The sequence below is a fragment of the Mesoplodon densirostris genome, chromosome 1 (assembly GCF_025265405.1).
Source record: "Mesoplodon densirostris isolate mMesDen1 chromosome 1, mMesDen1 primary haplotype, whole genome shotgun sequence".
Lineage (NCBI taxonomy): Eukaryota > Metazoa > Chordata > Mammalia > Artiodactyla > Ziphiidae > Mesoplodon > Mesoplodon densirostris.
Window position 1 is genome coordinate 107,081,377 of NC_082661.1, and position 7,160 is coordinate 107,088,536.

The following is a 7,160-nucleotide window of genomic DNA, read 5'->3' on the forward strand; positions in this document are numbered from 1 at the left end:
GGCGGACTCTCAACCACTGCGCCACCAGGGAGGCCCTCTGATGCATTTTGAGTTAACATTTTTGAGTGGTGTAAGACAGGAGTCCAATATCATGGTCTGAATGTGATTTTCCAGTTTTCCCAGCACTGTTTGTTGAGGAGACTATCCTTTCCCCACTGGATGTTCCTGGCTCCTTATCAAATATTAGTTGACTGTATATGCAGGGGTTTAATTCTGGGCTCTCTATTCTGTTCCATTGGTCTATGTGTCTATTTTTATGCCAGGACCATGTTGTTTTAATTACTATAGCTTTATAGTATAGCTTCAAATCATGGCCAACTCTTTCTAGAAGGGTTTCTACTCAACCAGAGAAGGTCTTTAAGCCTAATTTGTTGAACATGCCTGCCCCCCAAACACATTGGCCATAATAGCTGGCAAAAAAGCAGGGTGAATGGGGGTGTATGAGAACACTTTGAACTGCTCTTCAAGGTTCCTTATTCCTAATGAGTGAAGGCCAGGTCAACACTGTCACAACATTAGGGGGTTCTTTGGGGTTTGTTCTCTAAACAGTTACACACAGAAAAACGCCACTGCTCAACAGGAACCTTGAATAATTTATAAATTGGCCTGCTTTCTTAAAAGGCCCAGAGAAAAAATTGAGTGACATTTCTTCTGTTTTGGATTTTCTCTTATCTAAGAGTTCAAACTAGTTCCTGCTTTGATAAAGTTGTGTTAGTTTCATTCATTAGGACAATGGTAGGAACTACAGAACACTGAACCTAAAAGCACTGATGTTCAGATGCACTCCCACTACCTTTTGATCTAAAGCTATAGATGATCCACGTTTTTTGTTAACTGGGTGACTAAAATATGTTATTAAAATTCTTATGTTTTGGGCTTCCCTGGTGGTGCGGTGGTTGGGGGTCCGCCTGCCAATGCAGGGGACACGGGTTCGTGCCCCGGTCCGGGAGGATCCCACATGCCGTGGAGCTGCTGGGCCTGTGAGCCATGGCCGCTGAGCCTGCGTGTCCAGAGCCTGTGCTCCACAGCGGGAGAGGCCACAACAGTGAGAGGCCCGCATACTGCAAAAAAAAAAAAAAAAAATTCTTATGTTTTTAAGAGTATTTCAGTTATCACCTTTAGGTCAAACAACCATCAACTGGTTGTCAATTGTGCATGTCAATAGTGAAAAAGACAGAGCAAAAGGAGAAATAGGCTCTTTACAAATATTAATGTTCAGTTAAACACCCTCCAAGTCCAACCTGGGCTAAATGATTGATGCTTCCTCCTACCTGCACGGGGTTCACTATTTACTATTTTTGTGGGAGTATCACAGAAACAGCATAGTGAGAACACTTTGCACATGTGACAGGTCATACTTTACTCCTGTGTATTCAGATGTTTGTGGAATATCTATGTGTTAACAGAAGGTATTTACTATGATGGAGGGGAAGCAATCTTACTGCACACGGTCCTTCAACCCTAACCTCCCGTCACCTACTCTTGCTGCAGGCATCTGTCTACACACATGGCTAAGTTTCAATATGTATATTTTCCCACTATGGAAAATTTTAATTGGTCTGTCTTGTTTAGATTGCATAAGTCATTATGTCTGACATTCTTGTAACTACCGTGTGATCAATAAGAAATAATTCTTTTAAATATACACACACACACACACACACAGAGGTGTGACACATCCCACATTTTAGTGGGTGTTCATGTTATTTATAGGGTCCTTATAACAAGTACTTTTTAAAGAGAGGATTCAGGGAAGATGGCAGAGTAGGAAGCACCTGCGAGGTGAGACTCCATCTCCCACCTGGACAATAAATGCAGGGGCAGAATCTTCCCCGTAACCATCTGGGTACTCTGGAGTCTGTTGAAGGCTTGAAATATCCAGGAAAAGCCTTGGATGGTAAATTGTGGTTAATCTTGGTCAATTTTAGTTCTTAACACAGTAGCAGCTATCTACACTGGACCCCCTATGCTCATGGAAGACAGCTGTGCATGTGTTTCTGGAGCAGCCTACACACAGCTTGGGGAAACTAGGGTGGGGAAAAAAGACCCTGTGCAGATATTGGGGATCTGTGCTCTGATCACTGATTGCTGTTTCTGATCACAGAGGTGCAGATGAACAGGCTGGTGGCCCTTGTTGCACCTCCCTCATTGTTGCAAGACCCTCCCCCTCCAGCTGAAGTGACTTCCAGGGGCTTTAAAAGGCTGGCAGCCTTCATCCCTGTTCACTTTTTTCTTTTTCCTTTTTTGGGAGCCAGACATTCAAAAACAAATGCATATATGGGGAAAATCAGAAAGTGACCATGCATGCCCAGGGAAAGGCTCAGAAATGATCTGAGAAGACCTTAAGTTTATACCTTAGGCTTATCCTCAGCACAGAGACAGCCTATAATGATAAACAACAACAATAACACAAAGCAGCAAACCCAAGGGAAGGGGGATAATCTGATTTCCAGAGTTATCACATTATTAGATTCAAATGTCCAGTGTTAAGTGTTCAACAACAACAACAAATCACAAGGCACACAGAGAAACAGGAAAGTATTGCTTATTCAAAGGAAAAAATAAATCAACATAAACTACCAATGAAAAGACCTGACGGTAGATCTTCTAGACGAAGACTTTAAAACAACCACCTTAAAGATCTTCAAAGAACTGAAAGAAGCTGTGGAGAAAGTCAAGACAGCAATGTACAAATAAAATAGAAATATGAATAAAGACATAGAAAACCTAAAAAAGAAACCAAAAAGATATTCTGGAGCTGAAAAATACAAAAACTAAAATAAAAATTCAACACATGGATTCAAAGGCAGATTTGAGCTGGCAGAAGAAAGAATCAGTGAACTTGAAGATAAGACAATGGAAATTAGTGACTCTGGGGGACAGAAAGAAAAAGATTGAAGAAAAGTGAACAGAGCCTAAGGGACATGTGGGACACCATCAAACAGAGCAACATTCACACTGTGGGAGTCCCAGGAGGAGAAGAGAGAGAAAAAAGGGCAGGGAGAATATTTGAAGAAATAATGGCTGAACACTTCCCAAATTTGATTAAAGACATGAATATAAATATCCAAGAAGCTCAACAAAATCCAAGTAAGATGAACTCAAAGAAACCCACACTGAGACACACTATAATCAAGCTTTCAAAAGACAAAGACAGAGAATCTTGGAAGCACCAAGTGAGAAGCAAATCATCATACACAATCCTGAATGAGATTATCAACAGATTTCTTATCAGAAATTTTAGGCGCCAGAAAACATTCTCTAACATAAATCAGAGAATTTATGTTTCCTTAGGTCACTCTCCCAAGGCAATAGAAATAAAAGCAAAAATAACAAATGGGACCTAATCAAACCTAGAAGCATTTGCACAGCAAAGGAAACCATAAACAAACTGAAAAGGCAACCTACAGAATGGGAGAAAATATTTGCAAAGGATGCAACCAATAAGGGCTTAATTTCCAAAATATACAAACAGCTCATACAACTCAATAACAAAAAGCCAAACAACCCAATCAAAAAATGGGCATAAGACCTAAATAGACATTTCTCCAAAAAAGATATACAGATGGCCAACAGGCACATGAAATGATGCTCAACACTGCTAATTATCAGAGAAATGCAAATCAAAACTACCATGAGGTATCACCTCACACCTCACAGTCAGAATGGCCATCCTCAAAAAGTCTACAAATAATAAATGCTGGAGAGGGTGTGGAGAAAAGGGAACCCTCCTCCACTATTTGTGGGAAAGTAAATTGGTGCAGTCACTATGGAAAACAGTATGGAAGTTCCTTAAAAGCTAAAAGTAGAGTTGCCATATGATCCAGCAATCCCACTCCTGGGCATGTATCCAGAGAAAACTATAACTTGAAAAGATACATGGACCCCAGTGTTCATAGCAGTGCTATTTACAGTAGCCAAGATATGGAAACAACTTAAATGTCTATCTACAGATGAATGGATAAAGAAGATGTGGTGTATATATACACAACGGACTACTACTCAGTGATAAAAAAAGAATGAAATAATGCCATTTGCAGCAGCATGGTTGGACTCAGATTATCATACTAAGTGACGTAAGTTGGAAAGAGAAAGACAAACGCCATATGATATCACTTATATGTGGAATCTAAAATATGACACAAATGAACTTATTTAGGAAACAGAAACAGACTCACAGATATAGAAAACAAACTTATGGTTACGAAATGGGAAGGGCAGTGAGGGAGGGATAAATTAGGAGTTTAGGATTAGCAGATACAAACTACTATATATAAAATAGGTAAACAACAAGGACCTACTGTATAGCATAGGGAACTATATTCAATATCCTGTAATAAACTATAATGAAAATGAATATGAAAAGGACTATGTATATACATATAACTGACTCACTTTGCTGTACACCAGAAACTAACACAACATTGTAAATCAACCATACTTCAATTAAAAAAGTAAATGTGAAGAAATAAACATTTGTGTGTAAATTGAAAAAAAAAAGAAAGAAGTTAGAGGCCAGAAAGCAGTGGGCTGACATGTTAAAAGTGCTAAAGGGGGCCTCCCTGGTGGCGCAGTGGTTGAGAGTCCGCCTGCCGATGCAGGGGATGCGGGTTCGTGCCCCGATCTGGGAGGATCCCATGTGCCGCGGAGCGGCTGGGCCCGTGAGCCATGGCCGCTGGGCCTGCGCGTCCGGAGCCTGTGCTCCGCAACGGGAGAGGCCACAACAGTGAGAGGGCCGCATACCGCAAAAAGAAAAAAAAAAAAAGTGCTAAAGGAAAAAAAAAGCCAATCAAGAACACTATACCTGCCAAAACTCCTTCAAAAGTGAGGGAGAAATAAGACCTTCCCAGATGAACAAGCTGTGGAAGGTCATGACCACTAGAAATGTTCAATGGAGTCATGCAAGTGAAATGAAAGGACACTAAACAAAAAACATATGGAGAAATAAAGATCTCCAGAAAGGTAAATACATGGGCAATTATAAAAGCTAGTGTTATTGAAACAATGGCTTGTTATTGCACTGTTTGTTTTCTATATTATTTGACATGAATACATTTTAAAAATTATTAGTTTAAAGACTAATATTATTGTAATTTTGATTTATAATTCCAAATCTTGTTTTCTACATAATTTAAGAGAATGATGCATTTAAAAGAATGTTTAATTTATGTTTTGTGCACACAATGTGCAAAGATGTCATTTTGTGACATCAACAACCAAAAGGGGTGGATATGGAGCTGTAAAGGAGCAGAGGTCTTGTTGTCCTTGAAGTTAACCTGGTAGAAATTCAAATTAGAGTGTTATAGCTTTAGGGTATTAAATGTAACCCCCATGGGAACCACAAATAAAACAGCTATAGAATATATACAAAAGGAAATGAGAATGGAATTTAAACATTTCACTACAAAAAAATCAACTAAACACAAAAAAAGACAGTGATGCATGAAATGAGGAGGGAAAGCTATAAGAAAACAAATAGCACAATGACAGATGTAAGTCCCTCCCTATCAGTAATTACTTTATATGTAAATGAATTAATTTTTCTAATAAAAAGACAGATTGGCAGAATGGATAAAAACACATGCTCCAACTATACACTGTCTGCAAGAGACTTGCTTTAAATCCAAAGACTCAACTAGATTGAAATTGAAAAGATAGAAAAGATATTCCTTGCAAACAGTAACCAAAAAAGAGCTGGGATGGCTATATTAATATCAGAAAAAAATAGACTTTAAATCAAAAAGGACATTAAATATTAATAAAAGGATCAATACAGCAAGAACTTATAACAAATATAAACACTTACACACCTAATGACAGAACATCAAACTATATGAGGCAAAAACTGGACAACTACATGTAAAAGAATGAAATTAGAACACTACCTAACACCATACACAAAAATAAACTCAAAATGGATTAAGGACCTAAATGTAAGACTGGACGCTATAAAATTCTTAGAGGTAAACATAGAAAAAACACTCTTTGACATAAACCACAGCAAGATCTTTTTTGACCCACCTCCTAGAGTAATGGAAATAAAAACAAAAATAAACAAATGTGACCTAATTAAACAAAAAGCTTTTGCACAACAAAGGAAACCATAAACAAGAGAAAAAGACAACCCTCAGAATGGGAGAAAATATTTGCAAATGAAGCAACTGACAAAGGATTAATCTAAAATATATAAACAGCTCATGGAGCTCAATATCAAAAAAACAAACAACCCAATAAAAAAATGGGAGGAAGACCTAAATAGACATTTCACCAAAGAAGACATACAGATGGTCAAGAGGCACAGGAAAAGATGCTCAACATCACTAATTATTACAGAAATGCAAATCAAAACTATAATAAGGCATCACCTCACACCAGAGTGGCCATCATCAAAAAATCTACAAACAATAAATGCTGGAGAGGGTGTGGAGAGAAGGGAACCCTTTTGTACAGTTGGTGGGAATGTAAACTGATATAGCCACTGTAGAGAACAGTATGGAGGTTCCTTACAAAACTAAAAATAGAGCTACCATATGACCCAGCAATCCCACTACTGGGCATATACCTTGAGAAAACCATAATTCAAAATTACACATGTACCCCAATGTTCATTGCAGCACTATTTACAATAGCCAGGACATGGAAACAACCTAAATGTCCAATAACAGATGAATGGATAAAGAAGATGTGGTACATATATACAATGGAATATTACTCAGCCATAAAAATGAATGAAATTGGGTCATTTGTAGAGATGTGGATGGGACTAAAGTCTGTCATACAGAGTGAAGTAAGCCAGAAAGAGAAAAACAAATATCATATATTAATGCATATATGTGGCATCTAGAAAAATGGTACAGATGAACTTATTTGCAGGGCAGGAATAGAGATGTAGAGAATGGGCATGTGGACACGGGGGGAAGGGGAGGGTGGGACGAATTGGGAGATTAGGATTGACATATATACACTACCATGCGTAAAATAGATAGCTAGCAAGAATATGCTATAAAGCACAGAAAACTCAGCTCGGTGCTCTGTGGCAACGTAGATGCGTGGGATGGGGGGTGGGAGGGAGGGGATATAGGTATACATATAGCTGATTCACTTCTTTGTACAGCAGAAATGAACACAACATTGTAAAGCAATTATACTCCAATAAAAAA